Here is a 21,227-nt window from a genome sequence, read left to right on the forward strand (position 1 = left end):
GATAAGATAAATCAAATTTTAATTCCAGCATTTTTTATAAACCCGTATAGCTGTGTCATGTACTGGAGATCACCGCTTCCCAGAATGTCTCTAACGGGTACGTTCGGTTGTTTTCCTCGGGCCCGAAGTAATCTATAAGCTCGGACCTAACACCACAGTATTCGGTACACGACCAAACAACATGCTCGATGTCATGGTAGCCATCGCCACAAACGCAGTGATTACTGTCTACAAGCCCTATACGAAAGAGATGCGTGTTTAACGTGTAGTGATTGGACATAAGTCTGGACATCACGCGAATGAAGTCCCGACCTACATCCAACCCCTTGAACCATGCTTTCGTCGATACCTTAGGAAAAATGGAATGTAGCCACCGTCCCAGTTCATCTGAGTTCCATGATAATTGCCAACTGTTGAGTGTTCTCTGACGCAAAATGCTATAAAATTCATCATAAGCAATTGGTCTTTCATAAATATCGCCATCAATAGCACCCACCTTAGCTAAAGAGTCAGCCTTTTCATTACCCGGAATCGAGCAATGAGAAGGGACCCACGCTAAGGTAACCCGGTAATTTTTATCTGTTAAAGCACTTAAAAACCGCCGTATTTTTCCCAGGAAATACGGGGTGTGCTTCACAGGCTTCATCGATCGCAGAGCCTCAATGGCACTGAGACTATCTGTGAAGATGAAGTAGTGGTCTATGGGCAGGGTTTCGATGATCCCAAGAGAGTACTGAATAGCAGCAAGTTCTGAGACGTACACGGAAGCAGGAGCATCGAGTTTGTAGGAGGCGGTAAAATTTCCATGATAAACACCGAAGCCAGTGGACTCATCTAGATTAGATCCGTCAGTGTAAAACCTTTTATTATAACTAACATGTTTAAACTTATTGGAAAAAATCTTAGGGATCTCTTGTGGTCGCAATTGATCCGGGATACCAATAATGTCTGTTTTCATGGTGGTGTCGAAGAATATAGCATTGTCAGAAGTACCTAAAAGTGCGACATTGGAGGAAACGTATGAAGAAGGGTTAATATCTTGAGCCATATAGTCAAAATATAAAGTCATAAATCTGGATTGAGCTTGAAGGTCGACCAACCTCTCGAAATTTTCAATTACTAATGGGTTCATAACTGAGCATCGGATTAGCAACCGGTAAGAGAGATTCCAAAAGCGATGTTTCAACGGGAGAATACCCGCTAGCACTTCCAAACTCATCGTATGGGTCGACTGCATGCAGCCTAAGGCAATACGCAAACAACGATATTGTATTCGCACCAGTTTGATCAAATGTGTGTTTGCTGCGGAGCGGAAGCAGAAACACCCGTACTCAATTACAGACAATATCGTTGTTTGGTAAAGCCTTAGAAGGTCTCCTGGGTGGGCACCCCACCAGGTTCCGGTAATCGTACGAAGAACATTAATCCTCTGTTGGCATTTTCGTGTTAGATACCTAATATGACAAGCCCAGGTGCATTTAGAGTCGAACCAGACCCCGAGATATTTAGCAACTAAAACCTGAGTGATTGTTTTACCCGTTAGTAGGAGCTGCAGCTGAGCTGGGTTATGCTTCCTAGAAAAAACGACCAGCTCAGTTTTCTCCGGAGAGAATTCGATACCCAGCTTAAGAGCCCATTCAGACAAATTGTCTAAGGTATCTTGCAATGGTCCTTGCAGATCGCTAGCCTCGCTACCAGTAATGGATACAACGCTATCGTCTGCAAGTTGCCGTAGCGTGCATGAATTTGCAAGACATTCATCGATGTCATTGACGTAAAAATTATATAAGAGAGGACTTAAACATGAGCCCTGGGGAAGGCCCATGTAACTTATTCGGGAAGTTGTCGAATCGCCATGTGAGAAATACATATGCTTTTCTGACAACAAATTGAGCAAAAAGTTATTCAAATTTGGTGAAAGTCCCTGCGATTGAAGTTTCGCGGTTAAAACTTCTACAGAGACAGAGTCAAAAGCCCCCTTAATATCCAAGAACGCAGAAGCCATTTGCTCTTTTCGAGCAAATGCGAGTTGAATTTCAGTAGAAAGCGACGCTGAGCAATCATTCGTCCCTTTGCCCCGGCGAAAGCCAAATTGAGTATCTGAAAGTAAACCGTTTGTTTCGACCCATTTGTCTAACCGTAAGAGGATCATTTTCTCCATTAATTTCCGGAGGCAAGAGAGCATCGCAATCGGCCTATATGAATTGTGATCAGAGGCAGGTTTCCCGGGTTTTCGAATAGCAATGACTTTTACCTCCCTCCAGTCGTGCGGAACAATATTTAGCTCATGAAACTTGTTGAACAAATTCAACAAGCGTCTTTTCGCAGAGTCGGGTAGATTCTTCAACAGGTTGAATTTTATTCTATCTAACCCTGGAGCCTTATTGTTGCACGACAGGAGAGCCATTGAAAATTCCAACATCGAAAATGGAGGCTCTTCCGTAGTTACCAATAACGCGTCGCGAAAGGTTTTCTGTTCCGGTACAGAGTCCGGACAGGCCATTTTGGCAAAATCGAGTATCCAGCGATCTGAATACCCCTCACTCTCGTTCGAAACGTCACGGTTCCGCATGCGCCTGGCGGTATCCCAAAGGGTGCTCATCGCTGTTTCCCTCGACAACGCGTTTACAAACCGCCGCCAGTATCCGCGTTTTTTCGCTTTCATCAAGCTCTTCATCTGCCTGTCGAGTACCTCGTACCTTCGAAGCAGCTTAACAGAGCCGTACTTTCGGTAGTCCTTATACGCCGAGGACCTTCGCGCGTACAGTTCAGAGCACTCTTTGTCCCACCATTTGGTAGGAGGGCGCCGTATAATCGTTACCCCGGGTATCGGTTTCGTCTGAGCTTGAGTCGCGGCGTCGATGATCAAGCCAGAAAGGAGCGCGTATTCTTCCTCCGGAGGAAGTTCCTCGTAAGTCTCGATGGATTCCGCAATAATCGTCTCATAAGACTTCCAATCAATATTACGTGTCAGGTCGTATGAGATATTTATTGGATACGAAGGAGTTGAACCATTAGCAATTGAAATAACGATTGGAAGATGATCACTACCGTGGGGATCCTTGATTACTTTCCACTGGCAATCTAACGCTAGTGATGTCGAGCAGAAGGATAGGTCAAGCACGCTTTCACGTGCTGGAGGCTTAGGTACACGTGTTGCTTCCCCAGTATTCAAAAGTGTCATATTGAAGTCGTCGATTAAGCTACAGATTAAAGAAGATCGGTTGTCGTCGTACAGCCAACCCCATAGCGAACAGTGAGAATTAAAATCTCCCAATATCAAAAAGGCGCAGGAAGCAACTCTGCTATATCAGTAAGTTGCCTCTGTTCAATCCGCGCGGACGGAGGGATATATATCGAAGCAAGGCATAGGTCTTTTCCATTTATATTCGTTTGAATGGCAACGACTTCAATATTTGAGATCGAGGGGAGGTCGATTCTAAAAAAAGAATAGCACTTTTTGATCCCTAAAAGTACCCCTCCTCCGTGTGAGTCTCGATCTCGACGAATAATGTTAAAATCGTGGAAATTAAGTTGATCGTTTGAATTGAGAAAAGTTTTACAGAGCGCAAACGCGTCACAATTGTGTGTGTTTATCAAATGAGAAAATAGATCGAATTTGGGGATGATACTTCTGCAATTCCACTGTAATACAGTGATAAAATTTTCAACCTCTTTCGACGTATTAGTCATCGAAAGATATGCTAGCTGAAATGAGGGGCCAAGTTGCTGCTAGTTGCTTCAAAAAGGTTTTCACTGTGGGGAGGAGGGCAAGAAGAATATTTTGAAGGGGATCTGGTATGTTGAACGTTTTAAATATCCAATCCACAATATCAGAGAAATTTATAAACCCTGTTTTTTTTTTATCTTCTGATCGAGCAAAGGGTGCACGAGGGATTTTTGGTGCCCCAGGAAGCGGTGGGTACTCCTGGTTTGAATTGAAATTAAAACCAGGAGGTACTTGCTTCGGTTTTTTTTCACTACTTCCTTTTTGTGTTGGCTTATTGGTCATTCCGCTAGGGGTTATCTTGCGACCTTTGCGAGAAAGATTAGGAGAGTTAAGCATTCTCCTCTCCCTAGATCCTTCTGGCATGGCATAAGAACACCCTTCAACGGGATCGTCAGATGTACCCTCATCGGTTGGCAAAAAGGAAAAGATGTTTCCTGTCGAGGGTGGCTCAGCCCTCTTAAGCATTTCTGCAAAAGAGCGCTTTGATCGTTCCTTGAGGGAACGCTTAATTTTTTCCTCGCGCTGTTTGTACGCGGGACACGCCGAAAGGTCATGCCGAGTTCCTTCACAGTAAAGACACTTTTCAGTATCCTCACTGCAAGCGGTCTCAGCATGATTGCCTCCGCACTTACTGCAGCGTGCCTTGTTGCAGCAGTAGGTGGCTGTATGACCTAACTGCTTGCAGTTTTGGCAATGCATGACCCGCGGTACGAACAGGCGTACAGGCAGACGAACCCTGTCCAAAGAGAAGTAGTTCGGCAGTGCAGATCCGGCGAATGTTACACGGAAGGAATCCGAAGGGAGGAATTTCTTCTTCCCTTCTTCGATGGATACTGAATGCAATTGCTTGACATCCAGTATCTTTACATTTTGAATCAGGGGGTTCTTGAAACAGCCAACCCCGTGACGCAAAATGTCATCGACCGTGAGGTTTCCTTCGGTAACCACACCGTCGATCTCCACGTCCTTGGCAGGGATGTACACGCGGTACTCTCTCGTGAAGAGCTCGTAGCTAGCAATTGCATTTGCTTGCTTCAAGCTACTCACGACAACTCGCAGTTTGTTCGGGCTAACCTTAATAATTTCGGTTACGTCCGAAAACTGTTTTGTCAGGTCCTTGCCGATTTGTATTATATTAAGAGGCTTCTTAATGGGCCTGAAAAAAACTATGAACGGACCTTTCGAAGCATCTGGGTAAGCTTTCACCCGTATTTCAGGTACCCTTGGTACAGGGCTAGGTAGCGGGGATGGTACAGGGGATGGCAGGGGGGAACTGCAGGGGGAGATTTCAATCTCTTCCCCATTTGTTTCCACATCCAGGAATAGTTCCATGTGGTTGTTGTCCATTTTTGCGGGAGCGTTACGCTCTACCGCACACAAACGATAATTATCCGAATATACGGGGGATCAAATAATTGGTATTAAATAAAAAAAAACAATTTTTCAAGTTAAGATGGATCAAATGAAAAAAAAGACAATCGTATTGGGGACGATAAATAATAATAATAATTATAATAATAATAATTATAATAATAATAATAATAAAAATTATAATAATAATGATAATAAAAATAAAAATTATAATTATAAAGCGAATACTTCACCGAACGTCTAGGTCTTTTGCCTACACGGTCTTTTGCCTGACTAGTTGGATCAATCAGGAAGAGTGTCTCAGCAAAACAAACAATGCCGACATCGAATGATCCCGTTTTGTGTTGTGGTCGGTGGTCTTATTTGCGCGCGGCCTTGTAGATGAGACTTGCAGTTGAATCCACTCACTCGGCCGTATGGAGATCCGTGCTGCTAGCGGGGTACCAGCGGTGCGAGGGAATGTTTTTGCTGCTATGATTCCAGCTGCGTGACCGGACCGGCCACTGGCGGGGTAGCCTACCAGTGCGCAAAAGATGCTTCTGCTGATAAACTGCAGGCTATTGTTGTCGCACAGGGCACTGCACAAGAACGAACCGATAAAACAATACCCGTCGAACGACAACTCGTGTGCCGTATTGTTATATTTCGAATCAACCGGAGTAAAACAATTTGCGTCTGTTCGAAACGAAAGCAAGACAACGAATCATTTCAAGTTTCATTTATAATAGTCTTTGAATGACTTTTAGAGCTTTTTAAGAGAAACAATTGGCAATGCTGACATCGTAAATATCTCAATTTTAGCCAAAGTTATTAATATTTTTAATCAAAAAATATGCGCTTCTCATTTGTATGTCATTCTTTTAGGAGCAAACATAATAAATATTTCTTGGTCTCATTTTGAAGGGCATACTTGACTCTATAAATAGAGGAATTTTTAAAAATATGTAATTTTTTAAATTTAAGTAAATTCAATTTAAAAACAAGACGAAAATTTCAATAATTTTATACATTATGCATACAAAAGGACCCAGATTAATTTTTTGGTGTTTTTTCTTATAACTAGAAGTAATTACTTTTAATTTGACCCAAAAAGGATGAAAATCGATTAACTGGTTCAAAAGTTATGATTTTTTTTTAAATAAAATACATCGAATATAGCCGTTTTTTATGGTCACCCTATTTCCCTAACAACCCAACGAAACAATACGGGTTTCATTATTTTCAACATAGATCCATCCCTGTGATTTTGAGCACAATCTAAGCACTTTGCGTGACCAACTTCGAAATAGGGTGACCATAAAAAACGACTGCTATAAATATTAGTAGAGAGAATTCGTTATCGATATTGTTTTTGGCACATTTTGCATGTGTAGGATAAGTACAACGATACACCGTGCAGTGCTGAGTCGAGTAAATTTCCAGCTCGAAAAGATCCTCGACCGGATCGGGAACCGAACCCGACATCACAGCTAGCCGACCAGCATCGCTAACCACAGAACAACGGGGTGTTTTTATATGTATAATGTATAAAATTATTGAAATTTTCGTCTTGTTTTTAAATTGAATTTACTTAAATTTTTAAAAAATAACATATTTTTAAAAATTCCTCTATTTATAGAGTCAAGTATCCCCTTCAAAATGAGACCAAGAGATATTTTTCATGTTTGCCTGTAACTGGCCCACTTTTCTGCACCCCGATGCTAAGTGGGTGGCTTAAGCGCCACTCTCCTAAGAGAGACCACCCACCACGATGATTGCCCAGCGTGAGACCCTTAGGGGAGGGTCCCTTTTATCCCTATACTAGGGAGGGGACACAGTTGGCCGACTCTAACACCTATCGCGGTACTCCGTCAGAAAAACCACGTCAGATGACCTTGCGCACACATTAAACCACGTGCCTTCAAGCAACGGTTAGAATACTCGCTAGACAAAACCGGGAGAGTTGTTATCATCACGGGCAAAGCCCTATACTTTAACCCGTCTGCCCACTGGTAAGAATCGGGAGAGATCGTGGCTGATTTCAGGGTCAGCCTCCCCAGTATAAAATCTACACAAAAATATACTACAGGACAACGTCACGCGGACCGCATGAAAACCTCTCCCAAGACACTAAGGGAAATAGCGCACAATATTACCAATGAGTCACAAGTGCGGTGGTACAAGTTACTTGGGGTTTATTTAGTACTTTTCTAACTTATCGTCAAACATTTGACTTCATCTTTCTCTTCGCTAGGCCTAGTCTATCGTTCCCTTTTCTTTCCCATTTAAACTTCTAACTTCTCTTCCTACTGTGCGTTCTAAACTTCTTTTATTTCCGATCCGAATCTATCGATCAATTCTCTATTCACGGGTTTATCGGTCAACTATAGGGTCTCAGCCCCTCTCTTCGGTCACATGCGCATGGACTATTTTTATGTTGTGTGCTCACTCAGTGCTGTCTACCACTCTCGGTGGGTTTAACCTTCCGCTTCGTTATTCGGTCAATTTCGTCCAAAGGCCAACATGGGGTCCCCCACGTTGCTTATCGGCTCTGCACTGCTGCTGCTAGTGGATCAGTTAATCCCTTTCTCTCCCTCTCTCGATGCTGCTTCTAGCGCGCTGCGCGCGCCTGCTGTTGGCGTTGGATGCTGTGCTGCACTCGGGCTGGATTAGCTTATCCTTCTCGTCTGGATGCTCTCTCACTAGGGCGCACAATTAAGGTCGCGTCCCTTTTCCGGCCTTGTGGATCGCCGGGCGGATTCTTCAGCTCTGGCGGTGGCTCTTTAGCGGTTGCTATTCCAAACTGGTAGTTAGTGGTGCGGTCTCGGCAAACCTTTCAAATAAAGAATAGGCCACACGTGGCACTGTGAAGCGACCGCTTCTTTTTCGGTGAGAATTTGTGGCTTACCTCTAAATCGCACAGGTGCATAAACTATCGCACGCACTAGCTACCCTAGCTGAATGGGAACAGCTTATCTATCTAGGGAAAGGAAATTTAGTGATCTTGTTCGAGATTCACATGCGGTTATCACCTTACACTTTTTCCTCGTACACGCGGAACTAATTAAAAGTAACTCCTACCTCCTCCACTAGCCAGACTAAAGTGCAGTATAGGAGCCTAAGAGTCCTAAGATAAACCGTCCTTCGGTAACTTCGTTACCGGAACCTGCTTCGCGAATATCTAATCGCGCTGAAAGCACGAAGGTCAAAATTGGGCGAAGATCATCTTCTTCCCGCGATCAGTTATCATCTATCCCAACTGTTCCAGCCCATAGGATAGAGAGGAAAAGATTCTCTCTCCCACTGCAAAGGTCGATAGACTTTCTCGGCTGGGTCAATCATCCCGTCGCATCAGCAGCATCGGTGGAGAAAGACAATTAGCGCACTTGAGCATCGGGGATCTCATTTTTTCAAATATTATGCCAACTACAATTCTGACTGTGGCCTTGCTTGCAGTGATTGAATCAAACGTTTTATTTGAAAAACCGTTTTTAATTATTTAAAGTGAAACTTTATTCGAAGCATGCAAATATTTAGGAACTAATATTTACAAACAAATATTACATATAAATTTTATGTACATGTACTCGCTACATGCCCCAAAAAGAATGACATACAAATGAAAAACGCATATTTTTGATGAAAAATAATAATAACTTTGACTAAAATTGAGATATTTACGATGTCAGCATTGCAAATTATTTCCTTAAAAAAGCTCTAAAAGTCTTTCAAAGACTATTTTGAGATGAAACTTGAAATAAAAAAGTTATAGCGCAAAATGTGTTTTTTCAGCAGAAATCGGTCGTTTTCAAAGATAGAGAAAAACTTTTTTTACAAAGTTACTTAAAATTAATGGAGCTATAACATTGTAGAACAAGTTTTTCTTCTATCTACAAAGATAAAAAAAGTTAGATACTTGATTGCATCAAATATGTTGGTCACCCTAATTTCTGATAAATTTTCTACAACATAAAAGATTCGTTTTCTTATCGCAGCTACATAAACTCAATACGATTACCGGAGAACTAGGTTCTGGTATCTTTTGATGTTACGTCACTGTTCTCGTGCATTCCTACAGACATGATACCTGGCATCATCATTAACAGATGGCACGATATCAAAGAAAACACGAACATCAACCTCGATTTATTATTAGAAATAACAAATTTCTGTTTAAATGGAAGCTATTTCTCATATAAGGGAAAGTTGTTCAGGCATATCCACGGAACTGCCATGGGGAACCCGCTTTCGCCAACGGTAGCAGACCTGGTGATGGAAACGCTTCTGGACAACGTTATTAGAAAAATTGATTTTCCGTTACCAGTACTGAAAAAATATGTCGAAGATTTGATCCTTGCTCTTCCCCCGGACCGAGTCACGGAGGTTCTCAACATTTTTAATAGTTTCGACGACAATATTCAGTTCACGTACGAAATGGAACAGGACAGAAAAATTCCGTTCCTTGATTTGTTGTTAGTAAGATTACCGGATCAAACCATTCACACGGAATGGTACAGCAAACCGATGGCATCTTGTCGCCTACTCGATTTCCATTCATGCCACCCACACTTCATCTTAAAATAAACACTATCGCCAACTTTGTTCAAAGAATTCGGAAATTTACCACAAACAACCAGAAGAAAACAGCCGACATAACGATTAACGAAATTTTGAAGCTGAACCATTACCCAGCAGCGCTACGACAACGACTATTGAATGGCAACATTCGAAACATCGATCGCAACACTAATATCACTGCCGACGACGGTACCGTCGTGTACAAACCGGTGTTGTTTGTGAATGACTTAACACAACGTCTGAGTAAGTCACTCAAAGCAGCCTTCCCTACAAAGGCTCCTCAGCAAGAACGACGAAGATCCCAGCACACGGTTCGACCTGGAACGGCTCAAGGAAAAGACGGCCCTCCTGCAACACAGTATCGAACGGAGTCATCAGTTCAACTTAGAAAAAACCAACATCACACTCGAGAATCAGCGCTTCCTATTCTAGAAGTCTGTGATATTGTCAACACCAGACATGCAGTAAACAAGCGGTCTGACGTTGACAATTCGAGCTCTACATATGCAGGCATACTACACACACTCCAGAAACAGTTTCCAACAAAGAACACATACACATCAACGAATGAAACCCAATAGCAAATTGTAACATAGAGCTGAATAGCTAATGCGCAGATGGTTTGTACCTACTGCTTATCCACTGCAGTTTTGCGCTCAGTATTATATCAATTTGAGTTGACGGTTGAAAAAAGAGTTAGAATAGTGTGTGACAGGGTTCGAGTGATCAGTTTGAATTGTTGCGGATTTGAATGAAGAGTTTTTGTGACTGATTTGAAGTGATTAGTTGAGATTATTGCGGGAATAAATGTGTGGTTTTTGGATGAGTTTTACAATTTTAAGAATTTTAATCATGCTATGTTATAGAGTGACACCACATGGATTAAGAAATAGAACAAATGATGCTTATGCCGAAGCTTGTTTGACGAGACGTTTAAATTTTCTGTAAGGGCTTTGTCGCATACTATAGTTTTTGTTATTTTAATGTTTTCACACTGTTATTGTTCTTGTCTAAAATCCAGAATTCCCAGATAAAGGTGCAATATACACCGAAACGTCGGATGATAGGAAGATATTAAATCGTTTTATTGCCAAAAAGACAGCGAGGCCGAAAAAAACCCACGAATACAATTTCTCAGTCGATAGCATAAAGTACATAAATAACATATATTTTAAAATTTACACGTATTTTACACATTTGAATAGACAAATCTGTTAGGTGAGCAACTAAATCACCTCGGAAATCGTGGTAAACTAAAAGCTAAATTTATTTTTAAATTTGCCATAGTTTTGCACATGTGATTTTCCTCCTAGATTAAGGCATCACTGTGAGCATACTTTGATAAGATTATAGTACTGTGATGTCATTGTTTAAGGGGTTATATACCTTTTTAGTTTTCAAAAAACCGAAAAAAATTTTATTGCATTATCTTCAAATACAACATTGTGAAAACATTTTCACAAATTTTCATAAAAATCTGAGCAATAGGAAGAAAGTTAGAGTGATTTGCAGCACGCCTCGCCACGGCCGCATAAGCTGAACTTGAAACTTTGCACACGATTATCTTGGAATAGTGTCTCCGAAAAATGATCCTGATTGCGGGAAAACTACTGAGCCGATTTCCTTCATCTTTTTTTTTTAATTTTCGTTATAAAACTCGCCGGTCCTTGAGCGATCGCTTTTTGAAACATACAGTTACATTTTGCCGCAAAAAAATTTTAAATGCAATTTTTAGCGCTAAAAACGTGCATTTTTTGGGAAAAACGTTCCCGTTTGAATATGATATTTTTGATTTCGGTTGACTCGCTGATTCTCTATCAGGATCACCGCAAGCCTCTGCAAAAAAAATAGCGTTTCGGGGAAACGGCCATTACTCCAGTAATAATTGGTATATCTCAAAATCAAACGTATATTTTTTGTTTTTGATAAACTGTACTTTCAGAAAAATACAACTTTGATGCAATGAAAATGGTGCTATGCACCTAAAAATAAATTTAAACTTCCCTCATTTTTCTCGACCAAAAAGGTATATAACCCCTTAATCGATTCTCTTATCGGGTAATTCGATCGACGAATAATAAAACAATTCAGTCTATTTACACCTTGATCGTATACGGACGGAAAACGTGATCGACGCGAGTGAATACTTGAAGTTCTAGTTTAATGTGAATTAAATTACGAATTAAGTGGATAAATTTAATTAAAGTATATTTTTTTTGTGTATCGCGTCTATCATTGGGTTGATTAAACCTTCTGATTCCAGGATTCATTCCTCCCAGTTGGCCGGCTGGGGTTGTAGGGAATAACTCGTGAAACCTTTCAGTTTCAGGTTAAAGGTTAGGCGTGATCAAGTTTTATGTAGGGGAACGTTTATCTTTTTACCGTTTTTTCGAGTTCATGGGTTCGGGTTTCCTTTTAGTTTCTTAGCTTGTGCACTTAGCTAAGAAAGTTAAAAAAACAATAATTTATCTTGCGACATCGCATGCCTCTTTTTCAGGTTATATACTCTCCATGGTTAATTCACATTGGTGCTATAAAAATCGCCGAGCAGGTGTTCATCTTCATGATTCATTCTCGTCCAGCATAAACGAGACAATGGAATAAACACGCATGACTCTATGCATTCACGAAAGATGATCGACATCATTCTTGCACCGATTACCGTGTACAACAGTAGTATATGTAACTGTTAACAGGTTACCAATTCATACGAGCTGCTTCCTCGCTTAGCAATAATGACGCATGGAAGAAAAAGCGGTCCATACTTCGCATTATAGCGATCAATAGCCGAAGAAGGACGAAAATTGCGTTTGTATACCTTCTGCCCGACTTGGTGAGTCGGTGAAAATTGTTTAGGTCTCAAATTATAAACTTTGCGGTGCTTTTCATGACTTTTTGCCAAGTTTTTTGTTACCATCTTCATTATATTTCCCCCAACTTCCCTTCGGTTTTGACCCCTCGCTTCCACGGATAATACCCCTTCGTTCCGTTCTAAGCGATGTTCCTCCCCATTCACTACCTTCTCATGCCCATACAGGACGCGATATGGAGTGTAACCTGTTGATGCATGGATAGTAATATTCATCATCTCCTCAACTTCGGCAACTCTAACGTCCCATACTAGCTGATCGGTCTGTATGTAAGTCCTTAAACAGGCATTTATCGTCCGATTAGTTAGTTCTGCCGGATTCGCCTGACTGTGATGCCTCGCATTAGGCCAGTGTTGGACTCCACGTTGGCGCAAGACTGCTTGGAACTCTTTTTCCTGAAATGTGGTTGCATTGTCGCTTATCACCACTTCTGGGGTTCCATAGCGTCTCATCCATTGGTCCTCCATTATCCTACAAACCGATTTCGCCTCAATCTATTTCACCGGAACAAGCATCGTACATTTGGAGAAGCAATCCAACAGCACCAATAAATGACAATTTCCTGTCCGGCTTCTGGGTAAATTTTGTATAAAATTCAGAGCTGCGATCTGCTTTTACCCATGCTGAGCAACCTTAAGCTGAACAGCTAAAGCCCTTGGTCTCCCCGGGACCACCGTTAGGCATTACTTTCGGGAGAGGGCCAGTCGTGCTTTCCGCACTTACCTCTACGGGTAGCAGAGCAGCCTATACAGGCCAGTTAGTTAACCGTTAACTAACTGGGGCACATCGATGGATTCCCGTCGATTGGTGCCCTGCAAAATACTAACGATCTGTGATGCGGCCGTGATGACCGCATCCCAGATTTCCCAATTTTCGCACATCCTACGCACAATGTTCTCTGGCGTGGTGTCTGACCCACTTATTGCCAGCATTTCGTACTTTATCCGCTCGAAACGCGGACATGTGAAGAACACAAGCTCCGCGTTTTCTTCCACACCCGTGCAAGCGGGGCACATAGGGGACTCGGCGTACCCGAACTAAAGCAGCCATGGCCTGACAGGATCTGTGTCAGATGGAAGGCTACATGCTATTAATCCAGCATGCCAACTCTGGAATGAGTCGGTGCGTCTATCTATCGTTTGTAGTGTTGGACCACTCCCGCTGCCACCTGGCCATTAAAGACGACCGTATGGTGTTGCGTATACCCCTCGTGTCGCGTTGGTCGAAGCACTCTACATCCTCTTTGACGACGATGCTGATGGGCATCATGCCTGAGTATGGACGTGGTCACGCTAGCAAGGACTTTGCGCCTGCTGCTACGGACCGCCGAGCTGTTTGCCATCATGCGAGATAGCGCCGCCACAGCCATGGAAGCTTTATTGCAGGTATAATTGACGTGGCTCCCGAACACGAGCTTGTCGTCGATCATAATCCCCAGAAGCTTCAGGGAGCGTTTTGAGGCGATAGTGCATGCACCAGCACTGATCGATGCCTCCTGCTCCGACTTTCTGTTATTTACAACAATAACTTCAGTCTTATGGTGCGCTAGCTCCAGTTTCCTGGTGTGCATCCAGTCTTCCACTACGCGTATGGATAGTGCGGCCTTTAACTCCATCTCTCTAATTGACTCGCCATAGACCTCAAGAGTAATATCGTCGGCGAAGCCCACAATCACCACCCCTGGAGGGAGTGTTAGTTTTAACACGCCGTCATACATGGCATTCCACAGTACCGGACCCAGGATGGAACCTTGCGGTACACCTGCGGTAACTGGGACGCTTTTCTGACCCTCGTTTTTGTTATACACTAGCACCCGATTCTGAATGTAGTTACCCAGAATCTTGTACAGCGGCGTCGGTACTCTGAGGCTCTGTAGCGCTAAGGCTATGGAGTCCCAGCTGGCACTGTTAAACGCGTTCTTCACGTCGAGCGTGACGATCGCGCAGTAACGAATGCCCCTCCTTTTGCGTTTAATTGCAACCTCAGCCGTTCTGGTGACGGAGAGAATTGCATCCACCGTGGACCTACCTTTTCGAAAACCGAACTGGTTGCTTGAAAGACCGTTCTCACTTTCTGTATATTTCACTAGTCTATTGAGGATTACCCTCTCAAGCACCTTGCCCGCCGTGTCCAGCAGGCAGATTGGTCTGTATGCCGATGGGTCACCTGGTGGTTTCCCAACCTTCGGCAACAACACCAGCCTCTGGCACTTCCACACGTCCGGGAAGAGGCAGTCGTCAAAGCATTTCTGCATGACCGCCTTGAACAACCCTGTGGGCTTCTTTGATGGCCGTCTTGATGGCCAAGTTCGGGATTCCATCTGGTCCCGGTGCCTTGTCTATCTTCAGGGAGTTTGCGATCTCGATCAATTCATCTTCTGTCACCCTTACCGCATCGTCTGCCTCTGCACGGCTGCCGTCACTCACGGTTGGTGGTGACTCGTCAGCCGGAGGCCAGGGACTTGGTCTTGGCTGAATGATCGTTTCTAGCATCGCTGGTGATTGTTCAGCCGGGGCTAGCGCACCTCTAGTCTTGGTAATAACGATCCTGTAGGCGTCACCCCACGGGTTCGAATTGGCACTGGCACAAAATCGTTCGAGACAGGCTCGTTTACTGGCTCTGATTGCGCTCTAAAGCGTTGTCTTAGCGGATCTGAATGCGGCACCGCGTTCCGCTCTTTGCTCGTTGGAACGCGCGCGTTGCATCCTCCGTCTTGCACGGAGGCATGCACTGCGTAGGCCTGCTATCGTTTCGCTCCACCAGTATGTCGGTGGTCTACCCTCTCTAGGCGGACGAGACCTAGACATCGTGGCATCGCACGCCCATGACAGCATCGAATTCAGATGGTCCATACCCGGGTGGGGTTCACCCCTTCGTGCTTCCCAAAAACATCTGCATCGAAATGCAATGTTTTCCAGCCGTAGAAGGATGGAATATTGGCCCTCGCTGCTTGCTTCCGCACGCCTACCTCATAGCGGACCGATTGGTGATCGCTATTCGTGTAGCTGTCGTCTACCCTCCAGTTCGTGATCAATCCCGGACTGCAAAACGTCACATCGATTATCGATTCTGCACCATTCCTACTGTAGGTGCATTTCGTGCCAACGTTAGCCAAGTCTAAGTTGAGCTTTGCCAAAGCTTTTAACAAGATCTTGCCCCTCTGGTTTGTATAGCGACTTCCCCACTCGACAGCCCAAGCGTTCCACGGTTGCTCGATCGACCATCTGTGCGAACGTTTCTGTAGACCAAATTGGCGGAGCATAGCAACTGCAGTAGAATACTCCATCCACTTCGGCTATAACGTACCCCTCTCTGGAGGTCGACACAATCTCGTGAACCGGGGACCTGCCTGTCGTGCAAATGGCCGTCCTCCCAGTTTTGTCCGATACCCAGTTACCGTTTCCGGTTGGGATGCGGTAGGGGTCCGAGACGATGGCCACGTCCGACAACGACTCAGCCGCTTGGTGTAGCAACTGCTGCGCCGCATAGCAGTGGCTCAGGTTTAATTGTATCACCCTCATGCCTGCGGCTTAGTAGCCGGCCGTGCAGCCGGACACTTGGAGCCTCCCATGGCGTGTTTGGCGTCCCGTTTACCGGTGCATACCAGACATTTGGGAGGTGCACCGCAGTCCCGTCCCTTGTGGCCTGCGCCACCGCAGCGGCGGCATAAATTGGACCTGTCGGGCCCTTTGCACGACCAGGATTTATGCCCTCGCTCAAAGCATCTGAAGCAAACGTCAGGCTGTTGGAAGGTGCCCAGAGGGCAGACTGACCAACCCACCTTCAACGTGGCCTTCTTCAGGGCCTTGTTACCCTAGTGGAAGCTTTATGGTAGCAACCTGGGTGCCGGCCGGGCCCCTGCGGAGACGAACTGCCTCCGCGGTCACTGCCACTCCACCCTCTCGCTCGGTGGCTTGTGCTATGTTACACCCTTCGGTGATCTCGTCCAGGTTTTTAAGCTGGAGAGTCACTTCAGGTGTGAGGGCTTGGATTTGGACCTCCTCGCCTAGCACTTCCTGGGTCGCCTTTTTATAGGCACAGCCCTTGCCCTTCGCCTCTTTGCGGAGTTCGAGGATCATCTCGCCGGTGCGCGACCGACGAATTGACCTGACATCCGCGCTGAGGTCTTTGAGCTTAGACTCGCCTTTCATGGCCTTCAAGACTTCAGCGTGTTTAGAAGCATCCGTCTTGAAAATAAGCGCGTCGCTCGTGCTCCGCCTGTTTGCCCCTTGCGGCTTCTTATTGCGATCGCCGCGCTTGTTAATGCGTAGCAACAGAAGACATTGCTTTAAATCTTTCGATATGTTGCTACGTTCGTCCGTGAACTTGAGTATTTCATCAAGTTGTACGGACACAGTTGTCGGGAACTTGTTCATGTGGCTTTCTACCGCAGAGAGTAGCATAGCTCCAGATATCTGTTCCCGTTGCTTGGCGGTTTTAGGTGTTTCCACCTTGCCGCCAGTCTTCGCCGTTCCGGTTGGTGCTGGCTTAGGCGTGGCTGCCTTTTCGCCAACTCGGAACTCCCCTGTCGGTGTCGCACAAGGTGTACCAACCTGTGCGCCGCCTTTACCGGCATCCGCCAGTCTCGGTGGAGACCTTGCGATGCCCCGCCTGGCCAACGGGTTTACTAACCCGTCCGCCCCTTCCGCTACCTTCGGCTCCTCATCAATTTTGAAGAAATTTATTTCTGTTAATAGGGTCCCCCTTCCAGCCGCTATCCTTGGTCATGGTGGAGTGGTCGCCTATATGAATCTATATAATGGTGGCCTATGCCGGAGCAGTGAGGTCATGGCTAGTTAAGGTCGTCATAGCCACTCATGAGCAACTATGACGCCTCCTGACCGGCGTAAGTCAGGAAAGGGCATCTGATCCCACTCCTGCCTGATTTCCATCAGGCAATGACCGCGGAACGTACTGGAAGGCCTGCCAGGTTTTACGGGACGAAGACCCCTGCAACCGTATGCCACCTCGCTGTTTCAAGCCGTTGTCACACGACTTTACTAAGGGAGCTCGGTGCAGGTGCCAGCCCAACGTCGTGGTATCAAATCATATTCCCTTTCAAAAACCTAAAACACAGCGACCAGTACACCATAATTGGGACCTTACTGGTATCAGCCCCAATAGGCGGGTTAGTGCATTTGGGTGATGGGAGCGGCACTACGCGCTCCTTTGAAGCTGCTTACGGGTGGCCGTGGCTTTTACGGGGAATCGACTGCCCAATGTCCGAAACTCCACCACTCCCTAGGCAAGCTCCCGCTGCCGGTCCGGGACTAATCGATGCTATCACACACCTATCGGTGGTCACACAGCGCGTGCATGGCGTCGACCCGTGGTGGCCTGCAGCTCGGCCAAATAGCTACGATCTGGAAAGGGCGATCAGTCAACCTTTGTTTTCCCATGGGTGGCACCACAGTAGGGTGGGGCTTATTTTCAAAAATGTTCGCGGGACCTGTTTTCCCAGGCAAAAAGACCTCCTCGGGGTTCAATAAGCAACATATAAAAAATTTGTTGAATTTCATTAAGGTCTAGAGGTGGCGCAGAGAACTTAAAGGTCAAATTTTAAACGAAAGCAATTTTAAAACGAAACATATGCCTATATAAGTGAACTGTTTTGTCCGTTTTGCGTTAAATTCAACCGTTTTTGAGATATTCGCGATTTCAGTGTACACTCTTGCAATCTCGGGGTATGTGATTATAAGGAATTGCACAAGGTATCTGTATAAGTTAACACGTCATGTTCTCGAATATATTTTCGCAATAGACATCATTGTTCCTCCGAAAAGAGTGCAAAAGAAAAAGGAAGAGAATGGAAAAAGGGGAACTAAGACAGGTCAAATGCGTGCATTGCTTGCATTTATTCTTTGAAAACTAGTAAATTTCAAGTTTGTGACGTTCCATATTTTCGCTTTTCTCATTCTATTTCTTTCTCTTTTGCACTCTTTTTGGAGGAACAATGATGTCTATTGCGAGAATATATTCGAGAACATGACGTGTTAACTTATACAGGCACCATGTGCATTTCCTTATAATCCACATACCCCGAGATTGCAAGAGTGTACACTGAAATTGCGAATATCTCAAAAACGGTTGAATTTAACGCAAAACGGACGAAATTGACGGCCGAAAGGGTCACAAAATCACCTGTTCACTTATATAGGCATATGTTTCGTTTTAAAATTGCTTTCGTTCAAAATTTGACCTTAAGGTCCTTTGCGCCTCCTCTAGACCTTAATGAAATTCAACAAATTTTTTATATGTTGCTTATTGAACCCCAAGGAGGTCTTTTTGCCTGGGAAAACAGGTCACGCGTACATTTTTGAAAATAAGCCCCACCGTAGCATCACAGGGAAAGTCGAAGGTTTACATTGCTTGCATGTATCGCAGGCTTGAATATATCTATATCGTTTGGTATCTGCTGCCATTCTGGGCCAGTAATAACGAATCTTCAATCGATGTAGCGTTTTCTCGTAGCCTGGGTGTAAACAGTCATCATGCTCCTGTTTTAGTACCGCTTTTCGCACTTCTTCCGGCAGACATAGCTTCGTATCTATAGTCGAGAACATCAGTGATCCCGGACACCAGCTTGTTTAATTTTTCTTTCTCGATTTCAAAGTCTGCGAAACTATTCGGTTCTTTCTCGACTTTCTTAGAGAGGTTTGCATACCAATCTGCCGTCGTTAAGTCAACTTCTTCGATGGCCCTGGAAAGTGCATCGGCAATAACGTTTTCCGACCCCTTTCGATGTTGCACCTGCATATCGTGTTGCTGTAGGAGAATATTCCAGCGGCTAAGCTTCGAGGGGGGCTTCCATTTCGAATTCATAATAAACGAAAGAGCCGATGAATCCGTCACCAGAGTGAATCTTGTGCCTTCAACATAGAGATGAAACTTCTCGATTGCTTCCAGTGCAGTTAACCCTGCTTTTTCCGCAGCCTTCCAAGCTCGTTGAGGTGTCGTAAGTTTCCTGGAAAAGTAAATTGGACAGAGGCTCGGTATAGTAGAGTAGTAAGCTTAAAACGGAAAGGTAAAACTTACACACAAGCACGGATATGAATGATAAGCGTATCACTTACTTCAATAGTGATACTGCCAATAATATGAAGTGCGGAATACAGATAACACTTGGGCAATATCACAATAGATCTAATTTCTGGTCGCAGTGATGAGCCCACACAGGATAAAAAAAGCATTTAGGCAAAAAGAAAAATGTGTCATTCGCGAGATCCCACACTAATCCCAACGTTTGTATGGATTGGTTATCATCGGCATCCTCAAATGAACTAAGCCTTTCCCTATCTTTCTCAGGCACAGATTCTATGATGGCTTCTTCATTCGCACGCCACTTATGGATTGGAAAACCTCCACTTGTTAGAAAATGTGTCAATTCATTCCGCTTTCTTACGGGATCATCAATGGTATCGGCACCAGTGAGCACGTCATCAACGTAAAAATCTTTTTCGACAAATTTTGCCGCGAGCGGAAAACGTTCTGCTTCATCGATGGCCAGTTGTTTTAAAATGCGTGTAGCAAGGTATTGTGCACAGGATGTCCCTTATGTGACTGTCGTCAATTCGAGTACTTCTAAAAAATCGGTAGTCTCCTTTCTCCAAAAAATTCTTTGTAATGACGACTGGCTACTATCTACTAGAATCTGACGATACATTTTCGAAATGTCCGCAGTGAATACATAGCGATGTTTACGAAATCGCAAAAGTATTAAACAAAGTTCGTCTTGAACTATGGGACCTATTATCAAATTATCGTTTAACGATGAGCCTGACTTGGCAGAAGCATCAAACAGGACTCTTAGTTTAGTAGTAGAGCTCATCGGCTTCAAGACTGCATGGTGGGGTAAAAAATACGTTAGTTTCTCTGGTGTATCGTCGGACTCATCTACTTGATGACAATGACCGAGTAGTTTATATTCATCTATAAACTGTTCCTACAACAGCTTCATTTCTGGATTTTTCTGAAGCCTTTGTTCAAGCATGAAAACACGACGAAGTGCCAGGGAACGATTATTTTTCATTCTGTATGTGTTCTGTGTTCTGAATCTTTCAGTGGCAATTGATCGATATATCGACCATTAATATCACGACGAGTAGTGGCATTATACAAAGCTTCACACTCCAGCTCTTCACTGGTAAGCATTGGAGAGGACCCAATATCTTCTATAGACCAAAATTTCTCCATGCATTTAGTCAGTGGCTCCAAAGTAAGCGTATTACATTGCAATGGGTTCTGGGCTGGATCAAGATCTTCAACAGCACCTGCAATTACCCATCCCAAACAGGTTTCTTTGAGAATGGGCAATTTATCAGAAATCTTTAACGGGCTGAGAATTAGGATTTTGAAAAAGAGGTTGATTCCAATCAACAAATCGATTCCACCAGGAATGTGAAAATTTGGTTCCGCGAGTGGCAGTCCAGGTGGTAGCTACCAAGACTAGGTGTTGAATTCACGGGATGGAATAACACCAGTAATTTTATCCGTTACTAAACACTGTAGATGTGCTTGGAAATCTGAATAGATGGATCGAATATTCACCTCAACTATTTAAGATAGAGTCGATTTTTTACCATTGGCTCCAATGATATCAATTTTAGCGGGGTACGAGACAAATTCAGTACACGGACTGATTTATCAGAAATCAAATGAGCCTGAGATCCACAATCTAGGAAGGCACGACATAGCTGGTA

Source organism: Wyeomyia smithii, chromosome 3 (assembly GCF_029784165.1).
Source record: "Wyeomyia smithii strain HCP4-BCI-WySm-NY-G18 chromosome 3, ASM2978416v1, whole genome shotgun sequence".
NCBI lineage: Eukaryota > Metazoa > Arthropoda > Insecta > Diptera > Culicidae > Wyeomyia > Wyeomyia smithii.